This window comes from Vombatus ursinus, unplaced genomic scaffold, assembly GCF_900497805.2.
Source record: "Vombatus ursinus unplaced genomic scaffold, bare-nosed wombat genome assembly UNPS02014813.1, whole genome shotgun sequence".
Lineage (NCBI taxonomy): Eukaryota > Metazoa > Chordata > Mammalia > Diprotodontia > Vombatidae > Vombatus > Vombatus ursinus.
This window is the reverse complement of record NW_020954591.1, coordinates 29,955,520-29,982,003: the sequence shown is the minus strand read 5'-3', so window position 1 is coordinate 29,982,003 and position 26,484 is coordinate 29,955,520. Positions and strand designations below refer to the sequence as shown.

General features: G+C 36.6%; 1 protein-coding gene across 7 annotated transcripts in view; it reads right to left on the bottom strand.

Annotated features, from left to right (window-relative positions):
• Nucleotides 1–26,484, bottom strand: part of ARHGAP32 (Rho GTPase activating protein 32) — a 245,317-nt gene that overhangs the window by 193,954 nt on the left and 24,879 nt on the right. The gene's annotated exons all lie outside the window — the stretch shown is intronic.

Sequence of the window (26,484 nt, the reverse complement as noted above, 5' to 3'; positions counted from 1 at the left end):
GGAATCTGTGGTCTCAAGGCCACATGTGGCCCTCTAGGTTCTTAAGAGAGGCCCATTGACTAAATCCAAACTTCACAGAACAAATCCCCTTAATAAAAGGATCATTTGTTTATTTGTTTACTTTTATTATTTTTATGATTTATTATATTATTTTTTATGTCATGATTATAATATATCATAGTAAAAGGTCATTAAAGTATTAAATAAATAAATAATTTGTTTGTAATAAAAGGTGGGGGCAAGAGGAGAAGTGACTATGCAGCAAAAGGGCAAATAGTAAATGACTCCAGATAGAGTGCATGGATAGCATGAGAAAAATGATCTAGTCTGAGGTGCTACCTAGCGTATAATGAGTGAGTCTACATTCACACCCTCACCAATCAGAACAGCTCAGCTCAAGGGGTGGGATTAAATTAACTCCCTTCCAGGACCAGGAGTGTGGTTTCTAGAAGTCCAGTCCTAACAGTTTGCTCTAAATAGGGAGGATGTGGACAGTGGAAAGGCAGAAGACAAGATGGCCTGGATGAACAGTCATCTATTTAAAACTGTTATTGTGTGAAAAAAAATACTTCTTATAAAAACTCTTTCTAGTTCACTTACAATAAAGGGATAGGATTAGAGGATTTAGACCTTGAAGGGAATTTCAAAATCATGTAGTAAAACATTCTCAGTTTACAGAGGAGGAGAGGTATAGAGAAGGTAAATGACATATAGGTTGAAGTCTTCTCAAACACATTAACGTCCCAGTTCCTCAGTCTATTGATGATATTCCAACTCCCATTTCCATTTGCACTGACTGTTCCCTGTACCTAGATTCCTCTTCCTCCCAACCTCCAAATTAGAATCCCTCTTTTAAGACAGCTCAAATGCCAGCTCCTCCAGGAGACCCTTACAGATCCTCTAGCTGCTAGTATCCACCCAAAAAGGTTATTTTCCATCAACCCAGTATTTAATTTATGTTGATGAGAGAGTTACTGTTAGTTATTGTTGCCTCCCTCATCAGAATATAAACTTCTTTAGGGGAAGGACTTTTTTTTCCCCTCGCTTTTTTTTCATATATCTAGATCTTAGGACAGTGTCTGGAATGTGAGCTAAACACAGTGCCTAGTATGAGCTTAATAAATGCTAACTGACTGAATAATTGAACTACCATGAATTTCTCCTCTATTCTACGTAAACTATATACAAAGACAGTCACAACCTCGATCTTCCATCCACCTACAAGTATTCTACTTCCATAACCAAGAATATGAAAATTCCATTAACCAATCATCATCTCCTATCATTACATCTTTCCCTATGCCATACCCCTCCCAAAACCACTTCTATGTTCTCAACATGACCAATAATCCCTATACTCCTAAGTACTCTCTTAGACTAGCGCTGGCTATACTCTCTTGCCTTCGCTATTTTGGCCTCTCAGTGACTAATTCAACTCTATACCATCCTCAAGCTGATCAAGTCACTTAATCCTGTTGTGTCCCAGGTTCCTCATCTGTAAAATGAATGCTATTCAGCTGATGGACTTCAAAGGTCCAATCTACCTCTAAATTAGTATCTAAATCAGTAAACTTTTACTCTCAAATCCCTTGCCACTTGTCCTATCTTTGATCATAACATACAGAACTTCACCAATGGATTGCTCCCACCATCTGCCTTCTCTATTCCTACTCACATGCTCTAAAACAGAGCTGTTAAGAGTGACAGGATGGTATTGACTACATCGACTATGAAATTATGTTATATAATGTCAACTGGGTGGTTACTATTACAAGGCAACCCTTTAACTCCTCCCTAGTTGATTCTTTAATTTGATATATTCAGTCAGTGAACTAACATTTATTAAGCAGCTACTATGTGCCAGGAACTGAGATGCTGGGGATGCAAAGAAAGAAAAAAACAACGCTCTCTTAAAGTGCTCACACTTACAATACATAAACAACTATGTCCAAACAAGATATATACAGGATATATTTAGGGTAATTTCAGAGAGAAAGCAGTAAGACTAAGGAATCTTCCTTAAGACTTCATGCAGAATGGCAAACCTTAGCTGAGGCTTGAAGGAAGCCATGGAAGCTGGGAGACAGAGATAAGGAATAAGAGAATTCCAGGAATGGGAAATAGTAAGTGAAAATACTTGTATTTGGGAGATGTAGTGTATTATGCAATGAAAAGCAAGGAGGTCAGTATCAATGTATGGTAGAGTATGTGAAGAGGAGTAGGATATTAAGAATAATAGAAAGGTATGAGTATGCCAGGTTCTGAAGGAAGGGCTTTACATTTAAAACAGAGTACTTTAAATTTGATCCAGGAGGTAATAGACGCCTTTACTGAATGTGTATAGGGAGTGATGGAACAGGGGAGGTGAGGAACATGGTAAGGAAACATTGATAGTTTATTAGAGGATGAACACAAGGCAAAAATACAGAGAAGCACCCTAATACAATACTCCAGGCATGAGGTGATGAGGGCCTAAACCAGAATGGTGGCAGATTCAGAGAAGAGAAGGGTATGTATACATTAGATGTTATGAAGATAGAAATGACAGGACGTGACAATTGATTGGATATGGGGAAGCAAGAAAATGAACAGTTAAGGATAACACCTAGTTTGTAAGCCTGAGTGACTGGGAGGATGGTTGTACCACTGACAGTAACAGGGAAGTTAAGGAGAAGGAATTGGGGAAAAAAATTATTTCAGTTTTGGACACTTTGAATTTAAGAATCTATGTAAGTATTCAGTTCAAAATGTTTAATAAGTAGCTGGAGATTTGGAACTGGAGGTCAGAAAAGAGCCTTGATCTGGACAAGAAGACAAGAGTAATCTGCAAAGAAATTATAACTGAAACCATACGAACTGATGAGATCAATAAGAGAAATAGGTGATTGTCAAAGGCTGCAAGAGAATTCAAGAAAGATGACTTCTTAGCTAAAGGCCATTAGATTAGATAATTAAGAGATCATTAGTAACTTTGCAGAGAATAGTTTCAGTTAAATGATGAGGTCAGAAACCAGACTGCAGGGAGAGAGAAAAGTGAGAGAAAAGGAAGTGGAAGCATCTGTTAGGTGGTCTTCTCAAGGAGTTCAGACACAAAAGGCAGGAGAGAAATGGGACTATAGCTAGTGGGAATGGATGGATCAACTGAGGATCATGTGAGGATGGACAAGATATGGATATATTTGTAGGCAGCAGAGAAGAAAGAGAACAACTGACGATTACTGAGAGAGTAGGGATGACAGAGGAGATAATCTGCTGAAGAAGACAGGATGGAATGGGATCACATGGCAAGTGGTGGGGTTTGCCTTAGCAAAGAGCAAGGAAAGCTTTTCATGTGAAAAAGGAGTTGCAAAAGGCATCTGAGAGATATGAGGTAGGAAAAGGGGAGAAAAGGCAGCTGTTGGTGAATAGCCTCAACTTTCTGGGGAAATATAAGGAAAGGGCTGAAGGGCTGAAGATCACAGTGAAAATGAAGAACACAGCAAACTCTGAGTTGCATGTCAGAGGGAAAGGCGAAGTACACAACAGATTATGATCAGATAAAAGAATTTTAAAGTTCATGAACATGGATGTGGAACACTTGTGGGTGACAGCTAGATCAAGTGTATAACCATCTTTGTGTGTGTACAGCTGTAGTGGGGTGGAAGAGCAGGCCACGGGAAATTATTAAATTGAGGAATTGGGAGCTTAGAGTATTTGAGGGAGTATCAGTATATATGCTGAAGTTTTCTAGAATGAGAACAAGAGTTGGGGAGGAGATGAAGACTGTATGCCAGTAACTTCTTTTGGACACAGAGTATCCTAGCAGTCTATAGAAAAAAGCTTTCAGAATGTTGACTGGGTGATTAATATGGATTGAATAAATCTCACATGACGAAAAGTTATTGAGGGAAACTGCAGAGTTGGATAAGCCTGAAGGTAGCAATGAGGAACAAGGAGACAATCAATGCATACGGGGGAAATAGGAGGGAAGCTGGCACAGCGTATGAAAATACAACCGTTATTTGAAAGGGTAGCCAGGGAAGCTGTGTAATCAAGAGAAAGTCAGGACTCAATGAGTGGGGAAAAGTTCACGATGAAATCTAGTTTGCTACCTATGGAAAAGGCATGCCAGAGAGCACGGTAGGAGGGTTTGGTAGTTTTAGGGTGGGAGGTTTCACGTTTGGCTGAGGAGGACATAAATATGGAACAGTCAATAGGAGATGATCAGGTTTAAAAAACTGCAACCAGAGGTTGGGAATGACTGAGATGGGCAGAGTCTGACAGATGAAATGTTAATCACTGAGGAATGAATTAAGGCACAGAGTTGGGAGATGGAGTGCCATGAATGAGGAATAGCAAGAAGGCCAAGGTACCTGTAGAACGTGTGGAGGAGAATATCTTGTAAGAAGACTAGAAGCATAGGTGAAAAGCTTTAAGTACAAGAGGACTTCCTATCTGATCCTAAAGGTAACTTGTTGTTGCTTATCTTTCATTTCCAAAGAGGACCAATGACATCATGGGGTGATGTCTTGACTTGCTCATGAACTGGATTTAAGTGAGACAGAGTTACACAAAGTCACTGGTCTCACTTTCTCTTCCAGTCACTTAAGTTCAGGCTTTATAATTTTATCTAGGTAGAGGTATTAGGGAGCCAATAGAATTTCTTAAGTAGCAAAGTGGCAAGGTCAGAACTGTACTTTAGGAAAATCATTTTGGCCATTAAGTAGAGGATAAAATAAAGTGGGGAGAGATTTAAGGTAGAGAGACCAACTGGAAGGGTACTGAAAAACCGTGTTTGCAATTCAGGTCTTTCCATTAGACTACTTGCATCTTTAAAATGAAATGCATTAAAGTGCTATTCAAACTATGAACAGTAGAGTGCAGTATTTTCATTTCCAAATGAAAATATTAATGAAATGAAGAACAAATTCTAATACAAAAGGCTGGCCATTAAGTCACTTCCTTTATGTAGGCAAATACTGTAAATTCTATAAGCCATCTGGATTCCTCATACAGACATTTAAGGCCAAGACAGTAAGTCTAAAAGATAAAAATAAATGTTCACACTTCTCTGAGGAAATAAAGTAAGTCACAGTTTCAGAGATGACCAAAGAAATGAATGAAAAAAAATAAGAAATCATAATAAACTAGTAAATTCTTTAAAAGAACTTGCTCATTAAAGTAACAGACCTTAAAAATGGGTCTTTTGAAATATTAAAGTATATATAAAATTTACTCATTTAGTACAGCTTCCTTTTAACATTAATCTTTTCATTAAGCAGGTTTATTTTTATTTCTAACTATGCCACTACCTTTTATGGAAAATGCATTTACTCTGGGTTTCTATTTCTCCTATTTATAAATGATGTCTATATGGAATGTAATATTTTTCCTTAGTACCTTTAAAATATTATTAATTTAATAAAAATACAAACATACCCAATTAAAATTGCTTTGTACCTATTTTCATTTAAATAAATGAATTTCAATACTTTTTAGTCACTTCCTATGTAGTAAATCTCTATCAGAATTCTTTGTCCACTCATTTTCACTTTCACTTTTGTACAGAGTATATACTCTGTTATCCTGTTAAATTTATTTTTAACCTTCATATTATTCACAAATTATTTAATTAACTAATAATCTCTGGGGAAAATGTTGATCCTTACTAATAATCAAAAAGCTAAAATTAAAACAACCTATAAGTACTACTGTCCCATCCATCAAATGGACATATATGGCTATGAGTGATAAAATTCATCACCTACAGACATGTGAATAAATGGTCAACTCATTCATTCATTGTTCCTAGAATGCAAACCAACAGAACTTTTTTTTTGGAAACTAACCTAGCAAAATGAAATAAAAGTTACAAAATTTGATCATTTCATTGTTGAGACTATACCCCTAAAGTATTATTTCTTTAAATCTTTTCAAAGATTTTTATAACAGCTTTATTCCTGTCTGGAAGGACCCTAAATGTCCAACAAAAGGAGAATAGTTAAATTATGGAATGTTAATACTATAATGCAAATAATGTTAATATGGGTAAATAATATAATAAATTTTATAATTGATGCATGTATAAATGTAAATAGTTAGAAATCTAATTTAACTCATATTTATATATTTATAATTCATATTAAACTTATAATTGTACAATCTGAATACAGGCTCTGCTGTGGACATGCCCCTCAAGGTCCTACCTGACTATGTTTGAAGAACTTCTTCAGGAGAAAGTTAGCTACCAGATGGCGAATTTCTTGGGGGCCATAAAAACTAATTAAATTACTTTAGCTCAAGAAGATCTACAATCTAAATTTATCAAAGAACTGTCCTTCAAATTAATATCCCATGGAGGAACTGGGGGAGAGGAGTAACTGAAGATAAAATAATGAGGTTTTATTTCACCAAAAGACTGAGGGGCCACAAAAAGTAACAAGTAGTGTATTAAACGAATGGATAGGTTAAATATCTGGCATAACCTCCATATTGGCTCTCTGATATATTCCAAATATTGTTAGAGACATCCTGATTGAATAGGCATAGTAGAAGTTTATAAAGGTGCCACTGTTCTCTAAAATTGTACACAAAAGGCAATTACCACCTTTCCAAGGGAGATTAAACTCCATCAGTAGTCATTCGAAAATGGATAGCAGGCACCCTTCTTGCCAATGATCAAATGATATGGGCTGACAAATCAACCGAGTAAGGTAATTTACACTGAGAGCCACCAGAGGGTGTTCATTAATGAATCAATGTTAATTTAGAAAAGAGTCTTTCATGAAGTGCCACAGGGATCACTCATTGGCCCTGTGATGCATTTTTATCTGTGACACTGATGAACACAAAATGGTACACTCGTCATTATCAGATGAAGCTAAGCTGAGAGGGATAGGTAACACTGTATAACAAGAGAACAGGATGACACACTGAACTGAAAAATATTAAATTTGACAGAGATAAGCTTACATTTCACACTTGCAATAAAAAAAATTCACAAATACAGAATGAGAGGTTTGGCTAAACAACAGTTCTTATGAAAATATATAAGAGATTGAATGTAGTGAAAGCTCAATAAGGCAAGGGCATGACATGGCAGCCATAAAACTACTTATTACCCTGGTTGTATAAGAGAAGCACAGTGTTCAGAACAAGGAAGAAAACAGATCTACTGTACTCTGTCTAAGCCTGGCCACATTTGTAGTATTATGCTCATTTTTCAGTACATTTTAGGAAAGACAGAGAAGCTGGAACACTGAAAATAAGTGCATAATCAGAATGGTGAAAGGAATGGAAAATATGCCATACAAAAAGGGGCGGAGGGAAGTAAGGCCATTTAGCCTGCAAAAGAGAAGATGGAGAGCAGTGGGTTGCGGAGTTAGAATATGATTCTATCTCTAAGTACTTGGGATGCTGTTATGTGGAAATAGAAGAATCAGGAGCAACAAGTGACAGCTGTAGAGAAGCAAATTTAGGCCTGACATAAGAAAATGCTTTCTAACAAAAAGAGGTATACAAAAGAGGAAAAACTGCCTTAGAAGGTATAAGTCTCCCATTCATTGGTGGCCTGCAACCGTTCAACAACTGGAGAAGGGAATCCCAGTTAGATACAGGATTGGCCTGATATCTTCTAAAGTCCTTTCCAGCTGTAAGATTTTATGATTCCATGAAACACTCTAAAATCTTCCTGATTTAGTAAAACTTCCTTCTATTACTAATTCTTCCATTGATCATACATAAATCTTAGGACATACTGTCTCTTCTGAAGATGGATATAATGACTCCTGTGCTTTTCTGTATGAAAGTTCTCTCTATATTCCCTCCCAAGTAGGGTGTATCAACTCCAGTGGATTAAATTATCACCTCCTATGCAGATAGATAATAGAGTTAATTTGCCTCCTAAACCTACCTCTTGTGTTACAAACTGCCTGCTGAATGTCTGATGCTGAATGTCTGAAAGAACTCATAATATTCCCCCATAATATCCCACTTATCTAAGTCTGTTGAAGGCACTATCACCTTTCTAATCATTGAGCCATGACAAAAGCATTTATTAAGAATTTTCTATGCTTCAGACACTGCAAGTCATCTACCAATTTTTTTTAACTCTTTCTTCTCACTCACACCCCATATCCTAAGAGTCACCAAGTCGTATCCTTTCTGACTCCACATAATCTCTCAAATCCATTCTCTTCTCTCCTATTGAGGTCAGACTACTCTAGTTTAGGTCTCCTTTGTTTCTTCCTAGGATTATTCTAATGTCCTCCTAAGTGTTCTCCCTGCTTCCAGTCCTTTCCTTCTGCAATTCATCGTACCAAAACTACCAAACTGGTTTTTCCTCAAACACAGATCTATGTCAAAAACCTTACTAAAAATATACGTGTGTGTGTGTGTGTGTGTGTGTGTGTATCTCCTATGGCTCCCTATTGCCTCTAGAAAAAATACCAAATTGGGGGGCGAGGCCAAGATGGTGGAGGGAAAGCAGTGACTTGCTTCAGCTCTGCCCCCAAACCCTTCCAAATACCTATAAAAAATGGCTCTAAACAAATTCTAAAGCAGCAGAACCCACAAAAAGACAGAGTGAAACAGATTTCCAGCCAAAGACAGCCTGGATGGTTGATTGGAAAGGCATATCGCACTGGGCAGGGAGAGGAGTGCAGTTCGGCATGGGAGCGCAGGCCTCAGAGGTCTGAATCACAGGAAGCTGTGGGAGTTTCCAGACTTCTCAACCCAGGAACGCCAAAGACAAACTTAGAAGGCCAGTGGAAGAAGTCTGTGACTGCGGTGAGGGAGGAGGTAGATCTCAGCCACAAATCTTGAGCACGGCCCGGCTGTTCTCTGAGCTTCAGGCCCACAGACTGAGGGGGTCGCGAGTGACTGATTAGAGAGGGATTGTAGGGATCTCATTGCCAGTGCTGTGGCAGGAATCTCTTGCTCCAGTGCCTGGATCTGGGTCACAGTTCTGAGGGGTGGTCCTGAGGCGAGGAGGAACGCTGGTGTGGTGGAGCTTGTTGTGGTGGTGGAGAGAAAACACCTCGCCCCTTATCACACCACCATGGAAGAACTGAAAATTTTCAGATCCCTAGAAGTATCTCTGAAAACAGATGTACAAACCCCTGAAGCTTGGGACAGTACATTATCCACAACGGAAGCAGACTTTTACCTTAACAAAGAGTTTAAAATTCAAGTAGTTGGCCAGGATCATGAGTAAGCAGTGCAAAAAGACTATATTATCTTACTTTGGTGACAAAGAAGATCAAAACATACAACCAGAAGAAGACAACAAAGCCAAAGCTCCTACATTCAAAGCCTCCAAGAAAAATATGAAATAGTCCCAGGCCTTGGAAGAGCTCAAAAAGAATTTTGAGAAACAAGTAAGAGAAGTAGAGGAAAAACTGAGAGTGATGCAAGAAAGTCATGAAAAACAAGTCAACAGCTTGCTAAAGGAGACCCCAAAAAATACTGAAGAAAATAACACCTTAAAAAAATAGCCTAACCCAAATGGCAAAAGAGGTCCAAAAAGCCAATGAGGAGAAGAATGCCCTAAAGAGCAAAATTGGCCAAATGGAAGAGGAAGTCCAAAAGATTACTGAAGAAAATACTTCCTTAAAAATTAGAATAGAGCAATTGGAAGCTAGTGACTTTATGAGAAATCAAGACACTGTAAAACAAAACCAAAAGAATGAAAAATTAGAAAACAACGTGAAATATCTCATTGGAAAAACAACTGACCTGGAAAATAGATCCAGGAGAGAGAATTTAAACATTATTGGACTATCTGAAAGCCATGATCAAAAAAAGAGCCTAGACATCATCTTTCAAGAAATTATCAAGGAAAACTGTCCTGATATTTTAGAACCAGAGGGCAAAATAGAAATTGAAAGAATCCACCAATCTCCTCCTGAAAGAGATCCCCAAAGGAAAACTCCTAGGAATATTGTAGCCAAATTCCAGAGTTCCCAGGTCAAGGAGAAAATATTACAAGCAGCCAGAAAGAAACAAATCAAGTACTGTGGAAACACAATCAGGATAACACGAGATTTAGCAGCTTCTACATTAAGGGACCAGAGGGCTTGGAATATAATATTCTGGAGGTCAAAGGAGATAGGATTACAACCAAGAATCACCTACCCAGCAAAACTGAATATAATCCTTCAGGGGGAAAAATGGTCATTCAGTGAAATAGAAGACTTTCAAGCATTCTTGATGAAAAGACCAGAGCTGAATAGAAAATTTGATTTTCAAATACAAGACTCGAGTGGAAAATGAAGAGGTAAACAGGAAAGAGAAAATCATAAGAGACTTATTAAGGTTGAACTGTTTACATTCCTGCATGGAAAGATGATATTTGTAACTCATGAGACCTTTGTCAGTATTAGGGTAGTTGGAGGGAAAAAATTATATGTACGTATATATAGATTAGATAGATAGATAGATAGATAGATAGATAGATAGATAGAGGGCACAGGGTGAGCTGAAAATGAAGGGGTCTTATCTGGAGAATAAAATTAAGGGGTGAGAGAGATTTATACTAGGAGAAGGGGAAAGGGAGAGGTAGAACGGGGTAAATTATCTCACAAAAAAAGAAAAACAGAAAAGAAAAGGCTCTTACAGTGGAGGAGAAACGGGGGAAGGTGAGAGGGAATGAGTGAATCTTATTCTCATTGGATTTTACTGAAGGAGGGAATAACATACACACTCAATTGGGTGTGGAAATCTGTGTTACCCTACAGGAAAATAGGGGAAGGGAAGGGGACAAGAGAGTAGGGGGATGATAGAGAGAAGGGCAGATTAGGAAAGGGAGTAATCAGAAGCAAATACTTCTGAGGAGGGACAGGGTCAAAAGAAAGAATAGAGTAAATGGGGGGGCAGGATAGGATTAAGGGAAATAGAGTTAGTTTTTTACAGCATGTCTACTATGGAAGTGTTTTGCATAACTGCACATGTATAACCTATATTTAGTTGCTTGCCTTATCAATGAGGGTGGGTGGGGAGGGAGGAAAGGAGAAAATTTGGAACCCAAAGTTTTAAAAACACATGTTTAAAAAAAATGTTTTCACATGCAATTGGGAAATAACAAATACAGGAAATGGGGTACAGAAATCCATCCTGCCCTACAGGAAAATTGAAGGGGAAAGGGATAAGAGAAGGAGGGAGAGATAGAAGGGAAGGCAGACTAGGGGAAGGGGTATTCAGAATGCATGCCATCTTGGAGTGGGGGGAGGGGCAAGATGGGGTGTAAATTTGGAACTCAAAATCTTGTGGAAGTAAATGTTGAAAACAAAAAAATAATAATTACCATAAAAAAAGAAAAAGAAAAAATACCAAATCAGTGGGCAGCTAGGTGTTCCTGTGGATAGAGAACCAGCCCTGGGGTCAAAAGGACCTGAGTTCAAATACGGCCTCAGACACATAAAACTCACTAGCTGTGTGACTCTGGGCAAATCACTTAACCCCAATTGCCTCAACAAAAAACAAAAACCCCAAATCTGCAGCCTGATAGTTAAAGCTCTCCACAATCTAGATCCCCAACTTTCTAGACTTACTGCATATTACTTACCATTTTACTCATTCCAAGTACTAGTCAACCTGGTCTGCTAAAGCCAATTCCTAACATTCATTTCAAACTTTAATGCCTTTGGATAGGTAGTCACTCATGTCTGGAACATACCCCTTCTTTACCTCAGACTGAAAAAAAATCCATATTCTTTCAAAGCACAGGCCAGCTACCTTTTCTAATCACCATCCATCTCCAAAATTGTAGTGCCTTCTCACTCCTGAAATTTATATTACTGTATAAATGCATTATATTTATCCATGTACCTATATAGCTCACCTACCCCTTCTCCCAGCAAAATGCAAAGTCTTTGAATTCATGGGCTTATTACTTCTATAACTTGGTATATTCATTATGAAGCACAGTGTCATGTACATAGTAAATGTTTAATAAATTTTTGATGAACTCTTAAATTGGAAATTTAACTCTCTGACAGGTTAAGTTCATTTCATAGTTTAGCTTGACTGCCATGGGCTCAAATTTCTGAGTTCTCATGTAAATAGTTTAAAAAATCAACAATACCTAACAACATAAAGATGTCAAATATGTTCAGTAAACCTGAACATCTAAAAATAAGCACAATAGGCATTCAATAAATATAGATATATATAAATGTGTTTTTTATTCTAATAATCTGCTATTCTAGATTACAGTAGAGACAACTGTAGCATACAGGAAAATAGTATTATAACAAGTGATTCAATTTCAACAAAAGGGAAATGTGGAATACAATCAGTCAACAAAATTTATTAATTTTCCATTATGTGAACAACATTGCACTTTAAGATGATACTTTTGTCTTTTTTTTCCCCCCAGCATGCTGGGCCTGGAGTTAGGGATATTGGAGTTCAAATCTGACCTTAGACTCTTACTAGATGTGTAACCCAGTCAAGCCACTTAACCTCTTCCAGTCTCAATGTTCTGAATTATAAAACAGTGATAACAACAGCACCTACCTCAAAAAATCATTTTGAAGATCAAATGAGATATTTGTAACACCACTTAGCACAGGCCTGCATATAGTGGTCACTAGAAAAATGCTTATGCCTTTCCCTTTCTGCCTTTTTGCCCTACATGCCTTCCTTAAAAAATAAGGATGTCCAGAGTAGAGAGGGGAATGGCACTTGGACCCATAGTCCCAAAGTCTAAGAGAGATTCTAATTCTCATTTGTAGCTGTGACTTGGTAGAAACCTGTCTAGTTTAAGTCAGTTTTTCTCATCACCCATGAAAGTCATAGGCTACCTTACTATTTTATCTTCCCTTAGTATCACAAAGTATGTCATCCTAAGAATATAAACACAGGTCATGACTTTCTTACATTCATTTCTATAGAATAAACAGACCCAGGGAAAGACAGGTCTGTTGGAGAATGCATTCCAAACACAAAAGGAGTGAAATTCCCAAGAGAACAATCCTAATCATGAAATAATCCAATGTTACTATTTTGAAATAATCACTCAGAAAGCTGAAAGAGATGGCAAATCAAATTATTAATACCAAAGAAGTCCAATGTGGTCATTCTTAGGAATAAATGTCTCTGATGGTCCTTGACATAACTCTAATGCCCTCCTGCTCTAATTGCCAGCTATTAAACTAGAATTCACTAGAATTGAGTGGTGGATGTGGTTTTAGATAAGCAGATGTTAATTTACTTCCTGCTGGGTTCCTATGTTCTAGATCCACAAGGTGCCTGTTTCCCTTACACTTCAATAAATTTGGGCTGCTAACATAATTGAATTTCATGGATTCGGTTATTGGATCATCTCCAAGCAGATGATTCTTAAATTTATATATCCAGCCCAAATCTCTCTTCTAACATCTATTCTCACATCATCAGCTGCCTATCAGACATCTTACATTGGCTGTCTCATACACATCTCAAATTTAAAATATCCAAAAAAGAACTCATTGTCTTTTCCACCAAATTTTCTCCTCTTCCTAATTTCCCTCCTACTCTAGAAGGCACCACCATGCTCACAGTTACTCAGGTTCAAAACTTCCATGTCCTCATCTTCTACATAATCTCACCTCTCATATTCAATTTGTTCTCATTTTGTTTCTATCTTCACACTCTCTCATTTATATGCTCTCCTCTTCACTCATATAGACACAATCCTGGTTATAAGCCTCTTATATCACAATGGACTACTGCAATAATATGCAAAGTCTGTCTCATCTCTCTACTGCAACCCATCCTCTGCGCAACTCTCAAAGAGATCTTCCCAAAGAACAAGTCTGACTAAAGTCACTCCTCTTACTCAATGAACTTCAGTGGCTCCCTATTACTCCCAGGATCAAATATAAAATACTGTTTGGATTTTAAATTCCTTCACGATCTGGTCCCCCCCATATACTCTATAATCCAGTTACACAGCTATACTACTCGGGACACACTCTCTCATAAAAAAGAAGAAAGAAAAAAAAAAACAGTTCAAGGAAAACTGCCCTATCCCTCCAAAAGGTGGTCATTAGGTGTAGTATTCCACACGTACAATATTTAAAGTAAAAAGATGAACTGGCAGTCAGTGACTGAATTAGCTTGGTAAATGAAAAGATATGCTCTCAAGTCAGTCAAGTCCTTCAATCTACTTTACCCGGGAAGTACTAAGGAGACCCTTCATGACCTCTCTCCTTGAAGGAAATGCCTTAGACAAGAAGGAGTGAGAAATTCTTCTCAGATTAATCCACAAAATAAAATGGATAACTGCCCTTGATTAATCAAAAGCTATACATATAGTAAAACCTGAACAATTCAGATTTTCTTTACATATAGGAATTAGAATGAAGTTTGCCTTTCCTGCCATACTGCTTATTTTTTTTAACAAATCATTTAAAATAAAAAAACTCAACTAGGTAACAGCTAAAATTACTGTCTTTACAAGTAAATAATAATCATTTATCAAGTATTTGCTGTATTACCAGGCCTATACTAAGCACTAGGTATAAAAATGCAAGAAAAAAAGAAAAAAATATCCTAGCTTAAGTACAGGGAGGCTGCTCTGGAGAAAGAAATCTGGTGACAAAGAGTGGAGCTCTGAAGGAAAGAAGGGCACAGCTGGCCCAGGCCCTTCCTTAAAAATGAAGGTTCCAACATAGCCCATGGAAGCTGAGGGGACCCCAGCTATTCCCCATCCTTGTAAATAAAGCCCCCAGTAATTTGGAAAAAAAAAATGAAGGTTCCAATAGAAATCGATCAGACAGAGGAACAGGCTACAGGGGCAGGAGTAGAGCAATAATTTTTTAATCCTAACCTCCAAATTTGAATAAATGTTATCTTCATAAAAGGACCAGACTGACCATTATGACAAGTGAAGTTGCTTATTCAAAGAAAAATAAACAAAATGGGAATTTTCTGCCTCTTATTAAGGTTTGAATAACCTCTTACCCTTTCTGGGTAAGAAAGATACTGAGAAATAGTGGAGCAAAAAGTCATATTTTGAAATGAGAACTTCCTTAAAAATGAAGGTTCTGAATAACTTAAATAGTTGAGAAATATTCAGTAGGTCAAGCCAATATAATAAAAATGACAATACTACCAAAATTAATTTATGCTTTTAATGCTATATCAATCAAAATTACTAAGGGTATACTTTGTAGAACTTGATAAAATAATAAAAAAAATTCATTTGGAAAAATGACAGATTCAGAATATCAAAGGGAAGCAATTAAATACAGGGGAAAAGGAGAAATAGCACTTCCACACCTCAAACTATATTATATTATAAAGTAGTAGTCAACAAAACCATCTAGTAATGGTTAAAAAATACAGAGACAGGATTCTGGGAAGATGGCAGAGTAGGTCAGAAAATTCCAAGCTCTCAAGATTTTCCCCCAGAAAAGTGATAAAATAGTGCCTCAGGGCAAACGTGAAGTGGTAAAAATAAATAATGAGAAGGGGCAGAACTGGGGTCCTCCAGAGACAATCAGAAAAAATCTCAAGAAAAATCCTGGGACAAGGTGTGAGGAATAAACACCTCCAGGCTAGAGTCAATTTAAACAACAAGGACAAGCCCTGGGGTTAGCTAGGTTGGGAAGCTGCTTCAGCCCCAGTCACAGGAACTTTCAGGGCTTCTGAGCTGGGGAGATCTAGGGAACCTCTGCTGATAAGAAACACCAGCATCAGCTGTGCTGCCAAGACTCGGCTCCAGTGGAGAAGGAACTAGCACTAGCCCAGTGAGTACAGAAATAGTGGGGTGAGGACACCTCTGTGGGCACTTACAGGAGGCTGGAGGTCTTGGTTTCAGTTCCAGGCCAGAGGGAAGAACTAAAGGAGGATCTGAGGCCAGAGGCACATCCCCCATACCCCAGGACTAGAGGTAATTACAAAATCTAAGGTACTACAAATTAAAAAAAAAAAAACACACACACAGGCAAAGGAGAAAGAATCCAACCATAGAGAGTTACTATGGGAATAGAGAAGACCAGGGTTTGTCTTCAGAGGAAGATACTGAGGCAAAGAAATCCTCTTCTACAGACCCTAAGACAATGCCAAATGGTGACCTGTCGAAAAGAATTTATAGAAGAACTTGAAAAAGGCTTTAAAAATCAATGAGAGAGATTGAGGAAAAACAAAAAAAATAAATAAAAAAAACAATCAAAACAAGAAAATTATCAAATGAGAGTCAACCAATTTGAAAACGAGATCCAGACTCTTAAGGAAGAAAACAACTCCTGGAAAATCGGAATTGGGCAAGGGGAAGCCAGCAAATTATAAGACATCAAGAAATAATAAAACAAAGTATAAAGAATGAAAAAAGAGAGATAAAATATTACAAGCAACAAGAAGAAAACAATTTAAATATGGCACTGCCACAATCAGAATCACCTATGGTCTAGGAACAGTAACGCTAAAAGTCCACAGATGTTGAAACACTACATAGCAAAGAGCAAAAGAACTGGTGTGCTGGCCGAAAATATCATACCCAGCAAGCTAATCATAATATTGAATGAAAAAAAAATATGAACAATCAATCAGACTTTTAGGACTTTATTTTTTTAAAAACTGAAATTAATAGAAAATTTGATATACAAGAGCCACGAGAAATATAAGGCACATACCAGAAACTAACAAGGGACTCAATAAAGACAGATTATTTATTTTTTACATGTGTGAAATGTAAAACGTAAGTCTAAGATTGTCATTGGGTAGTTTCTAAGAAAGGTTAGGGTAGACTTGGGTGTGATATGACTTTAAAAAGTAAAATGCTTTAGGAACAGCTAAAAAGAGTAATTATTTTACACAAATGAGGTGCAAAAGAAAGAATCGATTCAGAGGAATTAGATGGGGGAAGAAGGATGTTAGTTCTGGAAATTACTTTCATTGGGAATGGGTTCAAGAGGGAACAATACATATATATCTAGAAGAGTATAAAAGTCTTCTAAATTCAGAAAGAAATAAAATGCCAGGGGCAGCTAGGTGGCACAGTGGATAGAGCACCAGCCCTGAAGTCAGGAGGACCTGAGTTCAAATGCAGCCACAGACCAAACACTTGACACTTACTAGCTGTGTGACCCTGGGCAAGTCACTTAACCCCAATTGCCTAACTAAAAAAAAAAAAAAAAGAAAAAGAAAAATGAAATAAAATGCCAAGGGGATAGGGAGGAGGAAGAAGATAAGGATGGGATTCCTGGAGGGGGGATACTTAAGTAATAGGAAGGCAAGGTAGCAGGTAGAAGTAAAGTAAAGGAGTCAGGAGGGACAGGAAATAAGAGATACACACAAACATAAAAACAAAGATCAGGAATAGAATGTGTCAGAATATATGCCTGTGTGTGTATGTATGTATGTATGTATGTGTATATGTATACATCTACATATAAATATATCGCACTTAATTGTAGCCTGAGGGGGTGGAGGGGAAGAACAAGGTAAAAAGCGTACAGCAGAGAACAAAAGAAAATTCACAAGGAAGCACAGAAAATATGTACAGATCTCAACACAACATGTAGTATTTATTATATAGGCTTTCCTCAAATGGAAATTTCTTGCTATATATTTTGAATCCTCTCTTTTCTTATTTTATATTTAAGTTTACAATATGTTTCTTTTTCTTTCTCTATTGTGTATTTAAGTTTTAGTATTAAAAAAGAGAGACAAATCAATGGAATAAATTAGACAAGGGAGAATCAGAAAAAATGAAATTCAATAGCCCAATATTTGATAAAGTAAAAAACATAAATTATCTAGGGAAAAAACTCCTTATCTGATAAAAACTGTCCACAGTCTGGTAGGCTTAGACCAATATAATATTTCATAATATACTCTAAATGGATATGCAACCTTAATTTAAAAGAGAGTATTATGCAAAAATTAGAACAGAAGCAGATCATACACCTCTCACAGGTATGGTACAGGAGATGTATTCTTAACCAATATTGAAAAAGAATTAATAACAAAAGATAAAATAGATAACTTTGATGACTTGAAACTGAAAAACTACACAGACAAAATTAACACAATTAGGATAAGTCAAATGATAAATCATTACACCATATCACTCTGATAAGGATTTAGTATCTAAGATATATAAACAATAAATATATTTAAGACTAATACCCATTCCCATTAGATAAGTGGTCAAAAGACATGATCAAACAGTTCTCAAAAGATAAATTGCAAAGAATTCACAACCACATAAAAAAAGCTCCAAATAACAGTAGTAGAAATGAAAATCAACACAACCATGAGATCTCACCTCACACCCTGAAAATTGGCAAAAGTTACAAAAAATAGAAAAAGTCAACGTAGGACAGGTCGTAGAATAATAGGCACAATAATACATCGTTGGAACTGTGAAATGGTATAATCATTTGGATAGAAATTTGGAATTATTCAAATAAAGGACTTTGACCACAGACTCCATTCCTAGGTTTATATCCCTAGGAAGCCATTGTTAAGGAAAAATGTCTTCATATACACCAAAATATTCATTACATCATTTTTTGTGACAGCTAAGAATTAGAAACAAAGTAGATGCCCATCAAATAAGGAATAACCAAACAAACTGTGGTACACAAATGTAATAGAATATTGCTGTGCTGTAAGAAATGATGTGTGTGATAAATACAGAGAAATACAAAAAGATCTGTATTAACTGATGCGAGGTGAAGTAAGCAGAGCAAAGAAAACAATATAAACAACAACTACAACAATGTAAATAAAAATAACTACACACTAAAAATTCAAAAGTAATATAACAAAATTATAAAAACATGACTCAAATGAAAATATGAAAGGATGCCCCCAACCCACCCTTTCATGAAGACAGGAGGTCCACAGGTACTTTATGATGGCATAAGAAACAGGAATCAATAAAAACGTATTTTTTTAAATGATGACGGTTCTGATAGGGACTGCTCTATCAAAAGAAAAAAAAAGTTGCAGGGCTGAGGGATCTTCCAAAATAAGAAAGTTATAGGTACTAAGGGATGTTCAAGATGAGAAGGCTGCTGTGGCGGCAAATCAGGGGATATTCTGCAATCTACTTTTATCACTAACCATCAAACTCCTTGGAACCAAGCTGTCCCGAGTGATGAATGCAAACCAACCTAAACCTCTATATCTAGCTAGTCAGAGACCATGCCACTTACTCTCCCTGTGCTATGACTATCCTCCAACCCCCAACCCACACCCCTTCTTCTGAGAAAAATCAAATCAATACTACCATTGCTTCTGGAAAGGGGATGCTAATCAAGTGGAGTTTTATAGCTCTACTCACCAGTTTTATGACTCCCCAGACCAAAACTCCCTTCCATGGACTACTCCCTTATATGTACTGTCTCCCCTTGTTGGAATGTAGGCTTCTTGAGGGTGGGAATTGTTTTCACTGTATATATGCGTGCATGTGTGTGTGTGTGTGTGTGTGTGTGTGTGTGTGTGTGTGTGCGTAGCACCTAGCTCAGTGCCTGACACATAGTAAGCACCTAATAAGTGCTTATTCATTCATTCATTGACAGGTTTTCTCTACTCATTGATCATAATTATTTGTAATTACTGATGCTTTGCAATGTTTTATTTGAAAGCAGACAGTTTATTAAACACAATGTATTAATTTTTAAGCTTTATATATAATTAATCTATAAAAATCCTTCTTGTTATAATTTATATTGTAGTTAGTCATTCTCTAATGTCAGGTAGGAACAAAGTACAGCTTCTACGCTAGAAGCTTGCATGCCATGCATCTACCAATAAAGCCAACATGAAATTTTTGAAAATATCTGTTGTACTTAATTGGAAACATATTTTAAAATAGTAAAAGAAGATATAACTGACTTCTAAACCATTGACAACAGATTGTAGTAAGATGATATGAGAGCTTATATGTAACAAGTTACATAATTTCTAACACCAAAACTAAAAATGCAACATATCTAAGCCTTTAATAACAATTTCCCCAATAAACTCTAATGTAATCCAACAACATAGTGATTAACAATCAATGAGTGGTCTGAGAAACAGTTCAATTGTTCATACAATATAATACAGGGCTCACAATGGTCCATAAATTGTTTACATAATTAAAATTAACTAATTCATTCCAGAGAATAAATTACCACAATCACCAGCCAGAACAGAACATCCCAAAGAAATAGGGGTTTTGTGGCTATTTGTCAAAGAGCCCCAAATATATTGACAGAAGATCAAAATCCGGTCTTAACATTTTAATGAAAGGTTATGTAAGTGTATTCATTAGGCTGCCCTCAATAAAATATTCTCATTAAGGATTATGAATTATAAACTTCAAGGGATTCTCTGATTTATCATTAAAGCGCAGTCAGCTAAAGCAAAAGGTGTCAGTCAAACTCATAGCCGTGACTCCAAAACTCTAGACTGCAGCCCTGAACTAGATTAAAATATAATTGGGAAATATTTAACAAAATAAATAAAAATACAGTATGACACAGATAATGTTATTTGTTAGCTTGTCCCAAGGCAGACCCCTCTCCATGAACAAGTGATCCCATTTAATCCCATCTTCTCCTGCAGACTGACCTCCCTATATCATCTCTACTTTCTCACTTATCTTCAACGTCTCTGTTTTCTGGTGGCTTCCCTACTGCTTACAAATCTGTCCATGTCTCCTCCATTCCCAAAAAACCTTGATCCATCTAAAAGCTAGTCCTATATCTCTACTCCCTTCTATGGCTAAACTCCTTGAGAAAATCATCTACAATGGGTCAGTCAATAGATGTGCCAGGCACTGTGCTAAGCAAGGGTAAACAAAGAAAGGCAAAACACAATCCCTGTTCTCAAGAAGCTCACAGTCTAATGGGGGAAACAACATACAAATAACTATGAACAAAGAAGCAATATACAGGATAAATTCAAAATAATCAGTAGAGAGAAGATACTAGGATTAAGAGGCAAAAAGAAAGGTTTTCTGTAAAGGTAGGATTTTAGCTGACACTTAAAGAAATCCAGGAAAGGTAGGAGGTAGAGATGAAGAGGGAGAGTATTTCATGTTTGGGGAACAGCTGGCAAAAACGCCGAGAGTCAGGAGATGGAGTGTCATGTTCAATGAATAGCAAGGAAGCAGTGTTACTGGATCACAACGAAGTCCCTGGGGGAAGGGAGCCTAAGGTATAAGATTGTTGTGTTCATCCTTTGTTTTCAAAAAGGACCAAAGACATCACAGAGTATGTCCTGACTTTCTAAAACTGGATTTAAGTGAGGCAGATTTGCACAAAGTTGTCAGACTCACTCTTTCTTCCAGAGTCATCAAAGTCCAGTGACAATGGTCCAGAATGCAGTGGATATCCCTGGGGACTAAGATGTCTGACCAAGCTCTAAGCACTCCACAAAACCTTCTTTAGCCACCTTCATGACCATGTGGAACAAATGTACACAGTCTGATGAGGGGAAGTCTTCACATACTTGGGGTAGGCATTGCCCTAACTCACTGACAGGTTTGAGGTCTGTTGGTTACACTGTTCAGGGAAGACTAGCACCCCTGGTATGAGGGCTTGCCAAGCTCTTTTCAGGGCTGTTCATTCACCTTTGGTGTCTACTTTCACCCAACTCTCACCTGTGGCTCCAGGAAGCTGTAGCATGCACAGCGAACACAAAAGCAGTGAGACATTGGGAGAAAGAGACATAGAGACAGATCTACCACTTTCTCCTTTCATATAATGAATTTCTTTTATTTTGGCTCTTTAGAACATTACCACTAAAACCAGAAGAATCAAAACAAAAGGGAAAAACCACAAGAAAGGAAAAAAGCAAAACAAAAAAAAGTGAAAATAGTATGTTTAAATCTACATTCAGACTCCACAGTTCTTTCTCTGGATTGGATAGCATTTTCCATCCTTTTGGAAGCCTTTTGGAATTGTCTTCTATCATTTTATTGCTGAGAAGAGCTAAGTCTATCGTTGATTATCGTTCAGTGTTGCTGTTACTGTATACAATGTTCTTCTGGCTCTGCTTACTTCACTCAGCACCAGTTCATGTGAGTCTTCCCAGGTTTTTCTGAAATCTGCCTGCTCATCATTTCTTACAGCACAATAGTATCCCATTACATTTACATACCACAACATGTTCACTCATTCCCTAACTGATGGGCATCTCTTCAATTTTCAATTCTTTGCCACCACAAAAAGAGTTGCTATAAATATTTTTGTACATGTGGGTCCTTTTCCTTTTTTTATGATCTCTTTGGGATTCAATCCTAGTAGTGGTATTGCTGGATCAAAGGGTTTAATCAAATAGTTTGATAGCCCTTTGGGCACAGTTGCAAATTGCTTTCCAGAATGATTGGATCAGTTCACAACTCCACCAACAATGGAATGTTCATGTTTAAAGAGTGAAAAGAAGAAAAGTGGGTGAAGCTTAGATTATAGGGTCAGAAAGGTAAAAAGAGAATATACTGTCGTGAAATGCAAAGTAGGAAACTATATCAAGGAGACAGAATTGTTTAACAGTGTCAAATAGATGAAAAATAAAGTGGAAATATCAATGAGGCAAGATCTCAGAGGAGAAAGAAAGGGATGAAAAGATGAGATCAAGAGATTTAAAAGTTGAGTGATTAACCTTATCAAGGAGAAAGGTAATTTCATGATAAGGAAAATACACATACAAGAACTCAAAACAATTTCAGTAAAAATACAAAGTTATAATCTACTGAGAGAGAGCAATAGAGAGAGAATATGGATGCCAGGGTATAAAAAGATGAAATAAATGATGTGGGGAATGTGACTGGGAATCAGTAAGAGAAAAAGACTGATAGGAAGGTATGAGGCTCCAGGGTGCACAATAAATGTCTGAATAATATCCAGCATTATTCCACTTCAGCAATGTGGCTCAGAGGGAGAAACTAAATCCTACACACACACACACACACACACACACACACATATGTAAGTATATATGTGTGTACACACACAGACACACATATATAAGTTTATGTAAATTACTGTTTATTAAGATACCACAGACAGCAGGAAAAACATAAACATGAAACACAACAATCTCCAACACAAAGAAGCTTATATAGAAGTCAGGGGAGATGACCTATATTGGTAAGTTTAATAGAAGTGTGATGGGTTCAAAGGGAAAATCCAGACAAAATGGGCAATGAGGAGACTGGGATAAAGTATTGTTGTTAGAAACTCAGGAGAGGGAGAGAACATTTTCAGCCCAAGGAAGACTATATGAAGGAGGTAGCACCTGGGCTGAGACTTCAAGAAAGTTCATTGTTTTGACAGTCTAAAAGGAGGAAAAAATACATTCCAGGCACAGGGGAAGATAGCTCGTGTGAGTGGCATGGAACCAGATAAAGTTTATATAATATTCCAATTTTGCTGTACTATGTGGAGAAATAATATTAAAGAATGCAAGTACACTGGCACAAGGATATGGAGAGTATTCCATTACAGACAACACAATCTGTGTGTTTGTTATCTTAGAGACAAAAGGGAAATACTCTAGGTTTTTAAGCATGGGAATAACATGTCTGAACTTGATCAATAATATCCTCGAGAGAGGGATTGGTAGCCAATAATGTATTGCTGCAAAAAGATCAAGGGTAAGGACTAAGTCTTTCAGTTCTAACAATCTAACAAGTGGGATCACATGTCTCTGAAATACCTGAATCCCCACCAAAGGAATTATGCACCAGGTATAGAGTAATCACAGCTAAATACAGAAAAGAATCACCTACAGAATTCCTGACCAGGTAAAATCCTTTCTGAATTATCACTAGAGAATTCCAGTAGTAAGTGTGCCCATTCAATACCCCTTTCCTACAGTCTCTACAAGGTAGATGCAGGAGCACAAACTCACAGGCTTGTGCCTATTGCTCATAAAGGGTTCCCTGTGACTGAAAATAAAGCAGTGCTCCTCTTCTTTGTACATTTTCTTATTTTTAAATTGAGTGTGTTGAACTGATGATGTCTCTGGTACTTTCCTTCTAACATTCTATGTAGTAATATTCTGTGTTTAAAAATGTTTTCTTGATGTTCTACCTTTTACTGTTCTTAAGACCTTTCAAGCTCTTCAACTTTATAATTCTATCACACTAGTGACAAAACAAAATGTTATATGACAGGACTGAATACTGCAACTGACAGTTAATACTGTCTGACCATCTAATTGAACTTACAACACATCTGTTTATGAATTAATATATTTTATTATTCTCAATTTAGCTCAAAGGAATCCATTTTTTTTTTCATTATATACTACCAGGTAATTACCAGAAACTACTGCTGAGGCTTCTCCACTATAAAATGAGAAGATCAGAAAACATGATTACAAAGATCTCTGCCTGTTCTAAAATTCTAGATTCTAAAATTATGTTACTTAAAACCTCATCTGCAACCATCTGTTTTCTAGTTGTACAACAATAATATTTCTGTGATGCTGTATCCTATCTCACAGGTATCCAGAGTGAATTTCAAGAGAGTCATGCATCCAGAGCAGCTGAAACTATTAATTACCCTCTATAGCTTGACACTGTTTTCTCTTGTTTTGTTTCATCTTTGAATTCAGGTTTCTTTCCTTTAACCATTTTACAACTGGCCTCTGTCATTCCTGCTTTAAAAATGAACCTTCAAATTGCCCAGGAGAAAATAAGTCACTCATCACTCTCTGTTAAAATGTGAGTGGAATGAGATCATAGATTATCTTGTTTTTGTATCTCTATTCACCAAATGTCTAGGGCTAGGCACACAGTAAACACTTACCACTTTAATTTATTTATTCATTGAAAGAATATGAACTAATACAGAGTAAAGTAAGCAGAAGCAAGAAAACATTAATTAAATGAACACTAAATTAAAATTAAAAGAACACAAAGACAGTGATTCCAAAAGTTCATGAAGTGATCCCTTCATATTTAAAAAAAGTTTCCCCTCATTTTTCATAAAATAATCTGCATAAAATTTTCTTAGATCATATTTATGCAAATAAATTAAATATTTATTACTATTTTATAACACTAAAACAAATAAAACATATGATACTACTTTTAAACATACAGTATTTTTATAATATTTTAAAATATATAATATTCAAGATAAAACACTTATTTTACTATACTTGTGTTAAAAGGATCAGAAATTTATAAAAGAAAGGCCCTTCTAAAATTAGTGAAAAATGTTAGAAAAATATGAATCAGGAACAAGAAATGACAGAGGACAAAGATTTACAGATAACACAAAAGCCCCATGGCATATAATGAATGCTTTCTTAAAAAAAAAAAAAAATGAAAGGTCATTGGATATTTTGAACACCAAGTAACATCATAAAAATGAAAATGACATTTTAATAGACAAGAAACAACACATTACTTACGTGAAAATCATTCCTCAATTGGCTCAATTTTAGGTCCCTAAAAGTATCTCTGAAAACAGCTGCACAAAACCCCCAAAGCTTGGGACAGTACATTTACCACACTAGAAGCAGACCCCTACCTTAACAAAGAGTTTAAAACTCAAGTAATTGGCTGGGAACATGACCGAACAGCACAAAAAAAGTCAGACCATAGAATATTACTTTGGTGACAAAGAAGATCAAAACATACTACCAGAGGAGGACAAAAAAGTCAAAGGTCCTACATCCAAAGTCTCTAAGAAAAATATGATTCAGTCCCAGGCCATAGAAGAGCTCAAAAAGGATTGTGAGAAGCAAGTAAGAGAAGTAGAGGGAAAACTGGGAAGAGAAATGAGAGTGATGCAAGAAAGTCATGAAAAACTAGTCAACAGCTTGTTAAAGACCCAAAAAAATACTAAAGAAAGTAACAAATAAAAAATAGACTAACCCAAATGGCAAAAGAGATCCAAAAAGCCAATGAGGAGAAGAATGCCCTAAAAAGCAGAATTGGCCAAATGGAAAAGGAAGTTCAAAAGCTCACTGAAGAAAATACTTCCTTAAAAATTAGAATGGAGCAATTGGAAGCTAGTGACTTTATGAGAAATCAAGACTTTGTAAAACAAAACCAAAAGAATGAAAAAATAAAAGATAATGTGAAATATCTCACTGGAAAAACAACTGACCTGGAAAATAGATACAGGAGAAATAATTTAAACATAATTGGACTATCTGAAAGCCATGATCAAAAAAAAAAAAAGAGCCTAGACATCATCTTTCAAGAAATTATCAAGGAAAACTGCCCTGATATTCCAGAACCAGAGGGTAAAATAGAAATGGAAAGAATCCACTGATCATCTCCTGAAAGAGATCCCCAAAGGAAAACTCCTAGGAATATTGTAGCCAAATTCTAGAGTTCCCAGGTCAAGGAGAAAATATTGCAAGCAGCCAGAAAGAAACAATTCAAGTACTGTGGAAACACAATCAGGATAACACAGGATTTAGCAGCTTCTACATTAAGGGACCACAGGACTTGGAATATGATATTCCAGAGGGTAAAGGAGATAGGATTACAACCAAGAATCACCTACCCAGCAAAACTGAGTATAAACCTTTAGGGGGAAAATCGACAGTCAGTTA